Source organism: Pezoporus wallicus, unplaced genomic scaffold, assembly GCF_028554395.1.
Source record: "Pezoporus wallicus isolate ANWC-B61680 ecotype Strahan unplaced genomic scaffold, APGP_CSIRO_Pwel_v1 contig_3486, whole genome shotgun sequence".
NCBI lineage: Eukaryota > Metazoa > Chordata > Aves > Psittaciformes > Psittacidae > Pezoporus > Pezoporus wallicus.
This window is the reverse complement of record NW_026642292.1, coordinates 1848681-1867193: the sequence shown is the minus strand read 5'-3', so window position 1 is coordinate 1867193 and position 18513 is coordinate 1848681.

Here is an 18513-nt window from a genome sequence, read left to right as displayed (position 1 = left end):
CCTCTGGAGGTCATCTACTCCAGGCACTACCTTCCCAAAGCAGGGTCAGCTACAGCAAGTAGCTGTCCAGTCAGGTTTTTAATATCTGCATATTAAACTCCACAGCGTCTCTGGGCAACCTGGCAACCTCTTCTAGTGTGACCACCCTCACTAAAAACAATTTTTGTTGTGGTTAGATGGCGTTTATAATTTCTTAATTTGTTCATGTTCCCTTTTGTCCTTTTTCTGGCTACCACTGAGAAGAGCGTGGCTCCCTCTTCTTTGCAATCTCCTTTCAGGTGTTTATACATATTAATAAGATTCCCTATAAGCCTTCTGTTCTCTAGGCTGAGCAGTCGCAGCTCTCTCAGCCTCTCCTTATACTCATCTTCAAAGCCTCTTGCTGGACTCACTTCAGTATCTACAAAATCTGGAATAGACAAAATTGCCTCATCACCTCACTAAGGTAGGGATATAGCTTTTTTCAAGGACGAGCACTTGACAGTTGCTCCTCTTCTCATCATTTTCTACTGGTAAGCAACATCCCACTTACTGTTTCACTTTTGAAGATCCCTGTCTTAGATGCCTAGCTCTACTCTTCCCAAAACTGTTCAGTACATCTCTTCTTACTGCACAGTTCCAGTGAGGAGTAATTTCTTTGCAAGTTCTGAGACAAGTCAGAAAGATAAAAGCACTAGGCTTCCATGTCTGCTATTGCAGGAAAATACTTGTGAGGAATAGCTTAAATGCTGGCTCTTTTTCCTGATATTTCTGGAAGGAGGGCAGACTATTGCAACCAAGGGTGTCATGATAAATGCAGGAGATTGGGATGTGAGGTCTTGGCTGATTCTTACTCCTTATTGGAGAAAGTTTCCCTGTAGTAAAAATATTTGTTGGGTTAAAGAAACAAAATTAGAATCTCATTCAATTTGGTAAAACACTGCTTTACACATAGAAATTTATTACACTCCAGTTCCTCTGCAGACCATACATGTTGTACAGGGTGATATCTCATGTCTCTCCCCACATGTTCCTGATTGATAACCCCCTTTGTCTGGAGGGCCTGTTCATGTCGTCTTTCACAGACCAGCAAATACGGTGCTTCTCAAGGTAAATTTTCAATAAATGGTTGGCCTGCAGGGATTTGATATTTATAATTTGGGCACATAGATTGTATGGAGAGGAACAGAATATACACATGCAACAGACAGATTATGTTGGAAAGCATAAGACTGGATAAGGGCTTAAATTTTAAAGGTATGAGGTAGCTAATTCTTATTGAAAATGGGAAATCAACTACATAAATACCTTTAAAAATTGAGACCATTTCAGTGCAGTAGTGACATAAAGTTAATTAGCTAGTGCTAATTGCTGGGCTTTCACAGCACCAAATGGTGTAGGCAAGTGGTGGACAAGGTTCCACTCTCTCTCCCTTACATAAGCTTTACAGAACCCACCTGCCTTCAGTGCGGGAGTCAAAATAAGAGATAGCTCAGAAAGGAATCCATTTCAGCATGCTAGGATAGAGACTGTATGAGTGTGGTTTTTCCCTAAATTCAGTTAAAGCAGAAGAAAAAAAAACAAATTTGCCCATGGTTCCATACCTTGTACAGAAGCACAAGCCTGTACACCTGCCACAAAGCACAACTTAAGGCTACTCAGCAATTTGAAAAACAGACATATATTTAATAATACTGACAAAGCCTTTAGAACGCTATGAAGAATTCACTCAGAGAGCATTTGGATTTCAAGAGTAGTTACATAAAGAGTTAAAACACTGGACCACAAAACAGGACTGAATCACATCACGAAACAAAAGTGGAAATGGGAAAAGTGAAGGCTCTGAAAACTGTCAGTAATGGTATCTGAATGCCTTTCTTGGTTCAGATAGTTCTTCACAGTTCTCAGTCTTATAGCTTGGCCCCATAATTCAGTCAGTGCTACCAATGGTGGTAACAGCAGGTCTTTCCTTAGTAGAGTGGTGTAAGAAGTAAATGGAAAAATCATTCACAGGGTGATGAGGAACCCCTTTCTGAGAAACAGATTACAAGAGCTATTTCTAAGAGCAAATTAAAAGGGACAGACAGACTCTGCATGCAGTGCACAGCCAGGTACCCAGTAAAGCAGCAGGTGAGGAACAGGATTTTGATTTCCAAAGCCAAGAATGTGCGAGCTTAGCTGTGCCAGGACACATTCAGGTTTATGTAACTTGAATCAAGCCCTTTTCTCCACATGCATTATGAACCAGAGTTTATTTGCATCACTGTTTCTCCCCCAGAATTCCAACCTTATCCAGGCATGAGGAGCAGGACACTTACTTTCAGTATGTTTATTTGAACTCTCTGAGCATTTGATCTCTACCACTTCTTCTGTATCATGTTTGACAATTATTCATTTCTGTCTGTTCTCCGAGTCACAAATGTTAATTTACATCCATAGTAACATTATGAGCTGATGCAAGTATCGCCACTGTGCATGGATGGAAATTAAGATAGACTTGCCTGTGGTTATATAGAAAAACCGTGGTTGTAACAAGATTAGCCTCCCAAAGCTTCTGGATTCTCACACTCCAAAGAACACTGTGGTGCTGCCTGAGGAAGAGTACATCCACTCCTCCCGTTCACTTCAGCTTCTCCAAATCATGGACTGGCTGTCAGATTTCAAAGACTTAGAGCAGATGGTGGAAATACAGGAACTTCTAAAAAGAGAGTAAGACCCTTTTAAACTAAGAAAACCATTTTAAATTGGAAAGTGTTAGGTTTTCAACTGTTTATTTAAAATGGCCCAGTTTTATACATGACAGAGGCATATGCAGGCATTGGAGCACTCAGAGCAGCTTCTAGTCTGCCAGTCTAGCTTTACTGTCTGCAAATGCCTGCAGAAAATCACTACCCGCATCTGTAATATTTTGATATAAACAACTTGTTATACCATTATGGTAACATTGATGACAACACGATTTTATTACAACTAATTATAGGAAAGGAGACTAAATGCCATATTACAGCTCTTCAACTCCTAGGTCAGTGTTACTGGTCAATCAACAGTCAAATTGATTGTTATCAGTCTTTCACAGTCTTCACTGAAGTTCATGGTGTTGCCAAGATTTTAGCTAACAGAGACCTTGTTATCTGGATAAATTGGGTTATAACTATCACAAACATTCAGAACCTACAACGACTTCTTTTGAAGCTGATGGCAAAGCTTCTCTTACAGTAAACAGAGTGCTCCCATTCCATAAATCTCAGCAAGTTTTGCTTTTAAAACATTTGGGGCTGTTTTTTTACCCGCTTTACCTCATGGTGTTCACAATTTTTTTTAAATGTTACCCACACTGTGGTCATTAAAAAAAAAAAAAAAAGGAAAGGATGATTTAGCACTCTAAAAACTTACTTGATAAAAAAGAAATTGGCCTCAACTTACGTAGCAAGCAACCTTGAGCTGAGTCAAAGCCTGGTACCTGATTGCCATTCACCCATATAAACAAGAAATACTTTGCAAACCAACTGATCAACAAAAAGCATTATGGAACAATCCACTTTATTCAGGAGATTTCTGAGCTATATAGTCTCAGATTCATTTCTGCCTCACAGTTTGAGCCAGAAGAACACCAGAAACTACATCAGCAGCAGTAAGTACTACATTTCTGCACTGACAACAAGGCCTGCATCCTCAGGAGATACAAGGCAGGGCTGAAGTGTCTTTATACACCAGGACTCCATTGGTAGAGAACTAAGTGCTGAAGATTATAAAATAAAAAAAATGAACAAAACGCAAAATAATCACAGCCCTGTGCCTTGAATGGCAGGTGGGCTGCAGTTCAGTGGTTGTCTGCTTCAACTAAAGTCTTTGGCTGGGAGGTGGGAACATTGTGTGGAGATATAACCTGCAGCAGCACTACATTTTTGGAGGTAGGATGTGCTCTTGCTCTCACCCATTCATAAGCACTATTCAGTCTTTAGTCATGACAACAAATCAAATAGCTTTTAGCACTTAAGTGCCTAAGCATTCACCTCCTCTGCGTTTCTGAGACACAGCCCTTTGTCTGCAATGCAGACAACAATGAAGACAATGCAGCAACTAGGAGACAACAGCCACAAAGCATTCATATCAGAAGATTTTTTAAATGTAGAGATATGGAAATGCATCCTCCCTCAGGACTATATATATGGCTACTAAAAATACATAGTACTATCTGTAGCAAAGCATTATTGAAGCAGACATCCTGCCACCAGAGAAACATCAGTCCCAAGCATTTCTCTATGTTTTTTTCTTTTGTCTTGGCCCTTGATGGTAGCAGTAAAAATCCAAATTAAAAAGCTCTTATTAGTGAAGTTGGCAGCTAACAGACTGTAAAGTTGAAGTGCTCATCAGTGTTGGAAGAGAAGGGAGAAGAATCTGAAACCATCTAACACACAGAGTAAACATAGATAAGTGAGTTTTATGCTAAGAACATTTCTGCAGTTATCTCTTACTGCCAGAATAGCCCAAAGGATTAAGATGGTTTATTGGGATCAAATGCCTTATAGATTATTATAGTGCTGGCTGTTTACTCATTCACATTAAAATGAAGAATTATGCTTATATCCCTGTATGTGCATCTCTCAATCACAAATTCTGTTCCATTTCCTAAACAGACCAGCCCAGATCCCCAGCCTATCCTATTTTCCATATTCAAGATAAATCTCTAAAGACATCTTGCTGTCTCTAAGGACAGCTACGCCTGTGTAGCTGATCTGTCCCTTAAAAACACTGTCAGCATTCAGATCTCAGCACTTACTGCCAGCGATTAATGCAAAACTTTGCTATAGGGTTGTTTAGGCAGGAATAGATACTGACAAATGTGTTAGAGCCTGAATTATCTTATAGTTAAGTAGCTGAGGGTTAAGGAGGGAAAGCAAGCTGGGGTGTTAGCCTAGAACATACATTTCTGCAGGAATGTCAACTGTGCCCTTAGAGGTATGACTTTTGAGCTCATTTAACACAGAATTTTTTAAAGTTGTCTGGTATATACCATATATCCAAACACATACCCAAAAAGCCAAGCTAGCCTCTCGCTTGCTGTCAACAGTTAAAATTCCCTTCACAACAGAGCTGAGGTTCTGCAGCCTTGGCTGTCCTCAGCATCACCATACCTATAAGCTCTTCCTGAGCCTGACATGCATAGCCTAGGATCTCACATAGCTAAACACCTTACAGAGCCCAATCTGACAAGTAAGGTCTGAATTCAGATGAACTGCCACTGTTTTGTCCTGTCCTCACTGAAAAGAGCCTGTCTCCATCTCCTTTGCACTGTAGTTTCAGGTATTTATGTTCATTGATAAGATTCCCCCTGAGCCTTCTCTTCTCCAGGCTGAAAAGTCCCAGCTATTGTGGCCTTTCCTCCTCCTTTTCTCCTAAGAGAGACGCTTCAATCCCTTTATTATTTTCGTGGGCATTTTCTGGATTGTCTCATGTCTGGGGAACATAGAGCTGGACCCAGTATTCCAGGTGTCCCTTTACTAATGCTGAGGGGAAGCAGGATCACTACTCAGCCTGCAGACAACACTCCTGCTTATGCAGCTGGGATACCATTAGACTTCTTTCAGCAAAGGCACATTTCTGGCTGAAGTTCAGCTTGGTGTCCACCAGGTCCTTTTCTGCAATGCTGCTCTGCAGCTGGTTGGTCCCCAGCGTTACTCGTGCATGGAGTTCTTCCTGCAGGCTGCACAACTTTGCACTTCTCCATGTTGAGTTTCATGAGGTTCCTGTTGGCCCATTTTTCCAGCCTTTTGAGGTCCCTGTGGATGGTAGCACCACCCTCTGTTTCATCAGATGCTAATTCTAGTGTTGTGTCACGCGCAAACTTGCTGAGGGTACGCTTCCACATGACCCACATCATTAATGAAGATTCTGAGCAGGACTGGACCCAATATGGATCCTCTAGGGTTCACTGCTAGTCTCTGGCCTACAGCTAGACTTCATGCCACTGATCACCACCCTCTGGGCCCAGCCATTTAACTGGTTTTCAATCTACCTCTCATCCAGCCCATACTTCAAAACTTGCTTTAAATGCAAAAACGTCACTCACGGTGCCTGACTTTTGTGCTGATATCTGATGATTCCCATGTTTGGGGAGTTGTTGGTGTGATTTTGTTGCTGACCTCTTCTGTTATCTCTTCTTTACTCTTTGGATTGTTCTGCATTTTATCCAGCAACTATGTGGTATAAGACACCCCCCTAGGACAGTAATTGAAAATTAGGTCTTCTCAGTGCTATTTCAGTGGCCTCAAAGAAATTGGCCTTCTAACCCTATGTTGTTTGGTTTGGGGTTTTTTTGCACTCTGCTCCACAGTAGTTCTGTTTCAAAATGAAGGATAGAAAACATCTCCCCCTATGTAGTCTGCAGTTCAGTGGTTCAAGTGCTGAGAGTCTGGGTTTGGATATTTCTTAGTCAAGAGAGACTTCAGAATTCTTCTAAATCATCAGCTAATCGCTTCAGGATCTGCAGTGGTGCTTGAGTTTCTTAACTAGAAATCAGGACATTTGCGTTGCAGTTAATTCAAGAATCTTAGTTAAGTTTGTTTAGGTCAACAAATACAAGCAGAAAGAGAATATGTCATCCCTGCCTGAAGCTGAGGAAACACCTTGCCCTGCCTGAAGCCAAGGGGCCCAAGGAAGAGAGAATGATGCATACTGCAAGCTGTATAAAGTTATCTGCCTCCACCCCCTGACACTCTAGTATGTCAGCATCTGTTTAACATAATAGGCCTATGAATGTTGGAATGAGCTATATATCTGTACCTCCATATTAGATATAGGCAACGGGGGTCAGGTTAATCAGTAAATCCAGTCTGAACGTACAAGTGCTAGAAAAATGCAAACTATTCTCCTAAGTTTTCCACCATATCAAATATGATCTAAGAAAGAAACAAGGGTCCTGGCACCATAAAGCCCACAGGTTTAAATAGAAGCCTTTTACTCTAAACATCTAACAAAGGCAAGTAACTTTGGTGTGAAGTTTTTCTAATACCTGACACTTTGATGAAGAAAAGTAGGAAATCTTCCAAGTGAAGTACCTGAGGTTATTAGAGAAATAATGTAATTTGTAAGAAGAGAATTTAGTCAAGTCACTAGTTAAATAGTTCTGAAGTTAACAAATGTGCCTTCAGAATGTTAATAGATGTCTGGATCTCAAGTCTCATGACTCAGCCAAAGATACTTTAGCATTGTAATAGAGAAGTGTTTTGAGGGGGATTTTTTTTTCTTTGCTTTCAAGTATAGACACTGCAGCTAGAATCAGCACGACACTATCTAATATTAAATTTCTCAGGACTGGTGAAAAGATGAGGAACATCAGGTCTGGATGGGATAAAACTTTTGTGATTAAGTGAAATCACAGCTCATTTTCAGGATTGCTCAGCCTTGCCAGGCTATTTGTATTCATCTCGGTTGAATCATGTGTTTCTCTTGCATAGCATAGAGATTGAGCTGGGACCCAAAATTTGGCCATGCAGCTAAGCTGTGGACATGTACAGAGACACCCAGGCTTATGGTTATAAGCCATAGAGATACACCAAGTCCACAGCCCTAAGTGCACAGATATGCCTGTACACTCACACCAAGAGCCATCTCACCTGCCTCGAGCGTGGTACCTTGCACTGTGTAACACCTACCAACAGCACTGCTTAACAAGAAGAGTCTCCACAGCCCAGTTTGATGCTGGGCTGGAGTGACTTACACAGAGACATTCAGAAGTGCTAATCTGCATCTGAACATCTAGTCCAAGATAAACAACATTTTGTCTGCTGGTATAGTTATTAAAATGGGATGGCAGGAGAAAATAGGAAAGACAAGCTGCTTGTTTTCCAGGTACAATGTGTGATGGGAGAGAGGTAAGTGTGAGGTTATTGCTGAACTGTGACCATTTATAATGAAAAAGCAGAAGAGTAAGTGTAGCAGAACTATATTAAAATACATGAAAATGGTCAAAAGAAATTGTACTAATGCAGTGAAAGTTTAATATAATTTGTTTTTTTTTTTTTCCTATTTAAGTGAATTTAATGTCAGTGAATCATATCAGAGTAATAACCCTGGAGACTCAGATCTTCTGTTTACTCTTAATATGAGCACAGCTGCACTGGTTCCAGGCTCCTTTTCCCCTCACCTCTGCAGTCAGTAGAGAGGGGAGCATAACTTTCAATTTCCCCACCCCAGAGGGTTCTCATCAACTACAGTAGGGCCCTTAGCGAAGCAGTCAACAAATGTTTGCAGGTATTATGCTTGTGACACAGGACACTGTTTATTGCATGTGAGCTGAGTCACATCTCCTAAATAAATAAAGGCTTTTGAAGATTTTCTGAGTCTTTTCTTACAGAACAGTTTGATGAGCAAATATTTTTCAGTAAGATAACAGCTCTATAAAAGTATTCCCAAGCAACTATACATCAGATTGTCTGATCTGATAACATTTAACAACCCATAGAAAGAGCAATCGTTTCCAGTGCCTTTTGTGGAAACTGGACCCAGATGCTCAAGTCCTGTTTTCTGCTTTCAAGGTACACATAGAATCATAGAATCGTTAGGGTTGCAAAGGACCTTAAGATCATCAAGTTCCAACCCCCCTGCCATGGGCAGGGACACCTCACACTAAACCATGTCACCCAAGGCTTTCTCCAACCTGGCCTTGAACACTGCCAGGGATGGAGCATTCACAGCCTCCCTGGGCAACCTATTCCAGTGCCTCACCACCCTAACAGTAAAGAACTTCTTCCTTATATCCAATCTAAACTTCCCCTGTTTAAGTTTTAACCAATTACCCCTTGTTCTATCATTATAGTCACTAATGAAGAGTCCATCTCCAGCATCCCTATAGGCCCCCTTCAGATACTGGAAGGCTGCTATGAGGTCTCCACACACCCTTCTCCAGGCTGAACAGCCCCAACTTTCTCAGCCTGTCTTCATATGAGAGGTGCTCCAGTCCCCTGATCATCCTCGTGGTCCTCCTCTGGACTTACAGAATCATAGAATGATAGAATAGTTAGGGTTGCAAAGGACCTTAAGATCATCTAGTTCTAACTCCTGTGCCATGGCAGTTGCCAGCTGTTTCAACAGTTCCATGTCCTTTTTTATGTTGACGTGGAATACATCTCAAACCTCAGCCAAAAGCCCATTTTGCTTAATAATAATTTTGTCATAAATGTAATTTTGCTGTCATTGTCCTCTTGGAATACTTAAAAAGTGCTTCCAAAAAACAGTAAACACTAATATCCAAGTCAGTCCTTCACATTTTCATGAAATTCATAAAATAGAAATCTGTTGGAACAGACAAGCTTGATATCAGTGTCCAAATTTCAGTTCACCACACCAAGACATGGTAACAAACAATAGTTGCAATGAACGTCTACCATCAAAAAAGAATGGATCCAGTTCACTTAGTTCAGTCCCAGAGATTATGATATGGAGCATCAGCTATACAAAGGATTAAATCCACTTTAAGATTTGAGGGTGTTTCAGAAAAAAAGGCCAGTAATATCACTGTTCTCATCTGACAAAAGAGGAAGTAGTGGCATTACAAAAAAAAAATGGGGGTTCATGCATTCTTACAGTTAGATAACATCAGAAGCAGGTCTAGACCCAAATCTACGATGCACAGATTTTTTTCATAAGTTTAACCCTTAGATAAATAAACCATATTATTTTTTATTAGTTTTTATTAAGCAGAGGCAGTTATTCCATAATTAACATGAAGTAGAGTAACATAATTCAGAGGAGAGCAGAGATTTAAGCTGGAAGATCTGTTCATTATTAAAGGTATACTTTATTTGAATATACATATAATTTTATTACTCCTGAATTGATCACCAAAGGGTCTATAATTTCATCTTTGCCTATCATGTGACAGATCAAGTATTACTGAAAGGATTCAGGAAGTAACTGGTAATAAAAGACAAGTCTAAAAGGCTCTTCTGCTATACTATTTATGAACTGAAAGACAGATAAATGTATCTCAAAATAATTGCTCACCTTTAATTATTCATCCTGCTTCAGAATTGTCTTGCCAGGATTAGGGTGTACTGCAAATTCTAAAGTAGCTATTGGATTTACCTGACACTTTGGTTCCTGTGATTTATTAGACACCCATTGTTTTCAGGAGTTTGAATGCAGCTGCAAGTCGATGATTCAATGCAAATTAAATAGTTCATGTCACACTCATCAAATTAGCACAGTTCAATACAACGTTAACTACTTGCAGCCACCGTGTTAGCTCGTATTAACATAGGTACTCTCTGCATCTTCACATATATTTTTTTATGGTAGGGATCCTGGGGGCCACAAATGGCTCTTCTTCTTTGGCAATCCCTTCCCTTACTGCAAGTGCTGCACTGACCAGGGTGTTACACTTCCTGCAGGAGCAGAGCATGGAGCCACACCGTCTTCTGCATCACTGCCAAGGCTGCAGCCATTACCACAGAAAAGTGCAATCAGGCTGTGGGCTGGCAAGCCACCTAAAATGGTTGATTAATTAGGTTGCTTCCTCTAACTGGCAATATAAAAATTACTAAATTATTATAACAGATGCTGTGTGCTTTCACGTTAACTTTGCTTTTACATTATGATATCACCACACCCTAAGAATTATTCAAGGTTAACACTGCTAAAGCCTTGGAAAGCACAGAAATTATTAAATTATCATAGGAAACACTGTAGTTCTGCAGAAGAAAAAGAAAGTTTAACATTTTTACTTCATTTCAATTAATAAACTTGGACATGGCTAAGCCAGAGAAATAACACTTTGCAGAAATGAAGTCTATCACTTTTTAAAATGTGATTTTTTTTATCTACTGATAACATATAATACATCAAATATAACTTCTCACAAAGCCAAACTTTGCATAATTCTCATACTTCTAGCTACAAGCATCAGAAACAAGATGAAAAAGATGTAAAATTTCTTTTTGTTAGAAAACATTTCTTTGCGCATTTTTGTCTCCAGAATATGAGACTTACATACACATTTGTACATTATATCCACTGATTAGTTATTCTCTCTACTTAGCATGCTTCAATCGATTTGTTAAAAATTGTATTTCACATGTCCTCCAAGAAAAAGTGGTTATGTTAAACTTTTCAAAATTAAAGCAGTTTCACTAATGGCATATAAAGACCCTTGCAACCAAAACACATCCTTTATCTCATTTACAAACATTTTGTGCGCTGCAAAGTTTAATTGATGTCATTGCTCCATTACTGGAAACCATGTTTCCTTCACATATCCCAGTAAACCACTATACACTTATGTTCAAATCCTCTTATAATTGAATCTAACAGACCTTCAGTAACAAAATTTATAATTGGTTTCTACCCTTCTTATTTTAAGAAGTTTTCTGTAAGAAGTTCATAAACAACAATAACCTCAATACTGCCTTACAGACTACTGCCTTGTGTACATAGAATATAAAGCCAGAAAGACCAAATAAATCATCACTTCTGCCTTATATGTGTGTGCATGCAGCTGTGCATGTGTAGGTATATCTGTATATAAGATGTTGCAGAATTTCTCCTTCTGTTGTCACTTTTTGCCCATTAGCTTGTGCAAGACTAGAACAACTTTTCTAGAAAGGTGCCACTCCTTCTCTGACAACTTGATAGAGACTGTCTTTGTGTAGTCTTTTTTCAAGCTTAATAATCTGTTTTATTTTCAATTTGAATATGCCTGGTCTTAAGTCCTCTCGCTGCTAAATAAAAGGACCTTTTAGCATCTGGTATTTTATCCTGAGGAAGAAATTTAATCACTCTTCCCAAGCTTTCTTTAAAGCTTTTTTAATAATCTGAATATGCTGACTCTGTAGCTTTTTCAATGTAGGATGTTTTCGCCTACTTTCAAACCAATCTTGCAGCTTTTTTCTGTCGCTTTCCACAATTCAGTGTTAGGAAAAAGTTCTGAGTGTACAGGTCCAGTATTTTCAGTGTCTTGTTGGAATATGAAACTACCCCCACTATTCCAACTCATATTTCACTCTTCATATGTGAAAAAGAACAAAAACAGTTGCCACTAAAATGTTCTTGCAGAAGCTTTTAACAATACATTTCATTGGCATGCCATATGGTTGCTTTGTGCTCTGTATGGTAGGCTAATTGTGAAAATACAGAACATTACCAATGTCCCTATCCTTGCTCTTTTCCTGCCTAATAGCACTCTGCACAAGAAGGTTTTAACTTTTTTGGGGGTTTCAGAGTGTTTTTCTAAACTGTCATGTGATCCAGATGCTTTGTGCATCACTGTAGGCTAAATGTCTATTATACAGTCACCTGTAATCTTAAGGCACTGAATTCAATGGTACAGGCAGACCTTTCCAATCCTATGTGCCTATTTACCCATGGTTTTGGCTGAACACAGTTGTTTACACCAAGCAACTAGCCCTGCCACAGTCCAAAAAGTGGGCTGGAAGCTAATTCACCAGCTTTAAAACCAGTTGAAGATCAGATTTCATTAACATTTATTTTTATCTCCCTTATGACATGTGATGTAACATAACTATAGCATTAAACATTCACTGTGTATTTTTAAAGCACATTTATCAAAGCAATTATAAGTACATTTAAACAGACAAAAAAGATGGACCCCACCATTGCTATAGCAACACAGAAGAGCATTAAAAAAGGTGAAAGGCTCTAACTCTCAATAAATAGCATGAGACAGAAGGGCTAAGACGAAGGATTCACTATCTCCTTACAAAAGTGAAAGCAGTGATGTTTTGAGAAGACAGGAAAAGCGAGGGAGGGAATAGATTAATTTAGGACGCATGTCTAGACTGAGCTGCACTTTCTTCATTCCTCACATTTACAAGCCCCAAAATACACTGCTTCAAGAAACTGAAAAGAGAATAACCCCGTGGATTGTACTGGGCTGAGGGCTGCCTCCAGCAAGCAGGCTGCAGCCTCTGTCTCATGCTCCACCTCCACAATTTGAGATTGCTCCTACTATGACCTGATTGCTCCTATTATGCCAATGCCCTGTGTGTGTTATTAGAGTTTGGGTTAACACAGTCTCTGTTTTGCATTGCAGTACTTTGAAGACACACTGTACACTGTTAATTCACTCTCGGTCATCTTCAGACATATCATCTGTCCTTTGTCTATCTCTCCAGCCAAAATCTAAGGTCACAATTGCAGTAAACCTCTTTGTGCAGTTCCTGAAAGAAAAAAAGGGGGGGGGGGGGGTGTGTTCTTAATTGCTAGGCGCTTGCTCTTTTGAGGCACTAATATTGAGAAAACTTTACATAAGGAGAGTTGGAAAATGATAAATGAAAAAGGAAAGTGCATATTTTATACATAATGTTTTCACATCGTTCAGTTTTGAAGAGAAACTGGCAGCTACCCCCAATTACAAAAGCAGCTTAGGTTAGCTGTGCTGTATTGTAGCCAATGGGGCTACCACAGTGCAGCTAAAGAAACTGTCATGAGGACCAAGAAATCCAATTTCATTCCCTCCTCCCTCATCCTGAGATAAGAGAGTCCTGCCACTGCAGGCTAAAGCTTACAGATCATTTCCTTGTGCACACCCTTGTCATACTCTAACATTCTCATACGAGAACTGTAGATAAACTTCATAGCAGTGGAGGTTAAAACCAGATTCAGCCTACTGTAAAATATCACTGTGAAGGAACAGAAGAACAATAGCTGCAGCAAGAACAATAGAAACAGCTAAATTATTACAACATTTGGGGCTTGGGACTGGTTTTATGCATATATCACATGCAGAACAGGCACAAATTATTCCAGCCATTTTCCTTCTGCTTCACTTCTGACTTATTTGTACCAGGCCACTTTTTCTCCCTGTTGTCAGTAGGTTAACACCACTCAAGGTCTCAACACAGTTTACAGTTTTTAAGACAACTTCCTTCTGCAAGTAATAGAGGAGCCGACAAGGAGAGGTGCCATGCTTGACCTCGTGCTCACCAACAGGGAAGGGCTCGTTGGAAATGTGACGCTCCAGGGCAGCCTTGGATGCAGTGATCATGAGACGCTTGAGTTTGAGATCCTCAGGACAGTGAAAAGAGCGTGCAGCAAGCTCACTGCCCTGGATTTCAAGAGAGCAACTTTGGCCTCTTCAGGAACCTGCTTCGGAAGGTTCCATGGGATACAGCCCTGGAGAGCAGAGGGGCCTGTCGTGGTTTAAACCCAGTAAGGCAATTCGTTCACTCACCTCCCCCCTTCTTTCCCTCCCCCTACTCCCAGAGGGACGGAGAGGAGAATCGAAAAGAATGCAACTCCCACAGGTTGAGATAAGAACAGTTTAGTAACTAAGGTATAACACAGATCACTACTGCTACCACCAATAATAACAATGATAAAGGAAATAACAAGGGAAGAGAGTACAACACCTCACCACCAGCCGACCGATAACTCGCCCCCCCAGCCCAACCAAGTTCTGACCGATACCTCCTCCAACCCCGCAGTCTCCCAGCCCTTCCGGCTCACTCCCATTTACCTCCTGGGCATGACGTGCTGTGGTATGGAATACCTCTTTGGTCAGTTTGGGTCAGGTGTCCTGTCTCTGCTTCCTCCTGGCTTCCCCTCCTCCCTGGCAGAGCATGAGGCTCATAAAGTCCTTGGCCAAACCAAAACATTGCTATCAGCTCTGTTCCCGGGCCGAAAGTCAAAACACTGCACTGCACCAGCTACCAAGAAGGAGAAACATGACTGCTACTGCTGAACCCACGACAGGGCCCAAGACTGTTGGTTGATATTCAAGGATCACCTGCTACAAGCTCAGGAGTGTTGCATCCCAACTAGAAGGAAGTGCAGCAGGAGGGCCAGGAGACCTCCTTGGATGGATAAGGAGCTGCTGAGGAAAATTCAATTGAAAAAAGAGGCTTATAATAAGTGGAAGCAAGGACAGGTGGCATGGGAAGAGTACAGGGATGTTGTCCGGGAAGCTAGGGACCAGGTTAGGAAAGCTAAGGCTCAATTAGAATTAAACTTAGCTAGAGGTATTAAAGATAACAGGAAGGGATTCTACAGGTACATAGCAAATAAAAAACAGACTAGGGAGAATGTAGGACCCCTCTGGAAGCTCACGGGAGAACTGGCTACACAGGATTTGGAGAAGGCTGAGGTTCTGAATGACTTCTATGCCTCGGTCTTCACTGGCAAAGGCTCTGACCAAACCACCCAAGTCTTGGAAGGCAGATGCAGGGACTGTGAGAATGAAGACCTTGGGCCCACTGTAGGAGAGGATTTGGTTCGAGACCATCTTAAAAATCTGAACGTGCACAAGTCCATGGGTCCTGATGAGATCCATCCGCTGGCCATCATATTTGATAAATCATGGCAGTCAGGTGAAGTTCCTGATAACTGGAAAAAGGGAAATATAACCCCCATTTTCAAGAAGGGGAAAATGGATGACCCAGGGAATTACAGACCAGTCAGTCTCACCTCTGTGCCTGGCAAAATCTTGGAGCAGATTCTCCTGGAAGGCATGCTAAGGCACATGAAAAACAACAAGGTGCTTGGTGACAGCCAGCATGGCTTCACTAAGGGGAAATCCTGCCTGACCAATTTGGTGGCCTTCTATGATGGGGCTACGGAACTGATGGACAGGGGTAGGGCAGTTGATGTCATCTACCTGGACTTGTGCAAAGCGTTCGACACTGTCCCACATGACATCCTTGTCTCTAAATTGGAGCGACACCAATTTGATGGATGGACCACTCGCTGGATAAAGAACTGGCTGGATGGCCACACACAAAGGGTTGTGGTCAATGGCTCAATGTCCCGCTGGAGACCAGTAACGAGTGGTGTCCCTCAGGGATCGGTGTTGGGACCAGTCTTGTTTAACATCTTTGTCGCTGACATGGACAGTGGGATTGAGTGCGCCCTCAGCAAGTTTGCCGATGACACCAAGCTGTGTGGTTCGGTTGATACACTGGAGGGAAGGAATGCCATCCAGAGAGACCTCAACACTCTTATGAGGTGGGCTGATGCCAACCTCATGAAGGTTAACCATGACAAGTGCATGGTCCTACACCTGGGTAGGAGCAATCCCAGGCACAGCTACAGGTTGGGCAAAGAAGAGATTCAGAACAGTCCTGCCAAGAAGGACTTGGGGGTGTTGGTTGATGAGAAAATGAACATGAGCCGGCAGTGTGCGCTTGCAGCCCAGAAAGCCAACCGTATCCTGGGCTGCATCAAAAGGAGCGTGACCAGCAGGTCAAAGGAGGTGATCCTGCCCCTCTACTCTGCTCTTGTGAGACCTCACCTGGAGTATTGTGTGCAGTTCTGGTGTCCTCAACATAAAAAGGACATGGAACTGTTGGAGCAAGTCCAGAAGAAGGGCCACGAGGATGATCAGGGGACTGGAGCACCTCCTGTATGAAGACAGGCTGAGAAAGTTGGGGCTGTTCAGCCTGGAGAAGAGAAGGCTGCGTGGAGACCTCATAGCAGCCTTCCAGTATCTGAAGGGGGCCTATAGGGATGCTGGAGAGGGACTCTTCATTAGGGACTGTAGTGACAGGACAAGGGGTAACGGGTTAAAACTTAAACAGGGGAAGTTTAGATTGGATATAAGGAGGAAATTCTTTCCTGTTAGGGTGGTGAGGCACTGGAATAGGTTGCCCAGGGAGGTTGTGAATGCTCCATCCATGGCAGTGTTCAAGGCCAGGCTGGACTAGGTCTTGAGTGATATGATTTAGCATAAGGTGTCCCTGCCCATGGCAGGGGGGGTTGGAACTTGATGATCTTAAGGTCCTTTCCAACCCTAACGATTCTATGATTCTATTCTATGATTCTACGTCAAAGTCAAGGGCAAATCAGACTAACCATCATTGCCCCTTGTGGCCCCTCCATTTAACCAGCAAACAATTAAGCACTGATGGTGACCATATTCTGTGCAAGCCAAACACTTGTCCCTGAGGACCTGACAGGAGACCAGTTCCTAATATTACATGGGTGACTGCAGATAAATAACATCACCTATTTTTTTAAGTTCCTGCATGCTTCACCCAAACCCTGGCTGAATTATTGACAAAGTGATTGACACTCTTATCTTCCACTGCCAAATTCTGCAAAGTAGATCAGTAAAAGTATTAAAGGCATCCTAGAGATGGATGTTTTGGTTCATTGCTGCTCACAGCCCAATGGTATTTGTCTTGTAGCTGCATCTTGTTGATACTCGTGTATCTTGTAGATATTCGTCAACAAAATAGATCTTCCACAATTTCTCTGAGGCAGCAACTTAAACCAGGACACAGAAAATTATCAAGATCACCTTAACTACCACACTATTGCAGGTGAACCTTATCTTTAAGTATCTGTCAGTCAATGCTTTAAGGGAGCTCTCAAGCGAAAATTGGGTCGGTGGCCTAGTATTAGGGTGATATTATGCAAATGTGAGAGTTAAGATCCACTCCTTCTTCAATAGTATTTCAAATTTTTGTGTTTAAGGACAGACTATCACTCAGAACTATCGTATTCCACCTAACATCAAAGCATGTTACAACTTTACAGAACATAATACCTGCTGATAACTTAGAGAAAAGCTGAGGCCTTGGATGCATCCATTACTACATTCAACTGGACTTAACTATAGATCTGTAGCCTTTAAAAAGCGTATTTGGGGATATTTACAGATTTATAAGGAAAACCAATCCACACTCATCAAACATAAACTCTGTCACTATTTTAGAAGTCTAAACAGGTGGAAAAACAAAAGGGAAAATGATGGTTCACAAATAATTTGCTAACTGAGAGAAAAAGAATGGGTAATTAACTTGACAAACATGATCACATACTAGAAAACACATTCATAAATCTTCTTAATTGATGAGGAAAATAATTGAATAAACTCTGCAAAAAGTATGCGACAAATTAGAATGCAAATCCCTGGCCTGGTTTAAAGCTTTGTTAGGTTAAGAGTATCATACCAGCAAATTCAATAATCTGGGATAAGGACCACAAAAATATAAAATCATTTTTCCCTGTTTCTGCTTTTGTTATCACTAGGGCCATGAAGTGTTTGACGTTTCATTGACTGATCATGAGGATTGATGGCTGCAAAGCATTAACAGGTTTTGCTTCACGAAGTTCTGTGAGATAAAATCCTTCAATCACCCTTCCAGCTGTTTCACAGGAGCAAGCTCTCACCTCCCACCTCTGCACTGGAAAAGTGGCACCCCAAAGAGCTCCCACTCTTCCACCAGTTTGAATTCTTGTTGTCAGAATCATGCTGCCAGTGGCAGTAATTTCAATATTCTTGGTGAAGTCACCAAGGAAAGGGATATTTCTGGTTTGGCTGGATCACTGGGTCTACTCTACAGTACTTTTTACCAAATTTGAGAGCCAGGTGGCCATGGGGAGGTGATGGGCTGTTTTAGAGCCCGAAGAGTTTTGCTTCAGTGGTCTTCTGTACAAATCTTTCATATTTTAGTCAAGGAACAGGGCAGAACTCCAAGCCAACTAAGGCTTTGATCTCTTTGTGGCTATGCTTCTGCTCCCTGGCCTTCTCAGCAATATTTCAGCCACTGATATGCTGGAAAAGCACTGATTTTTTTT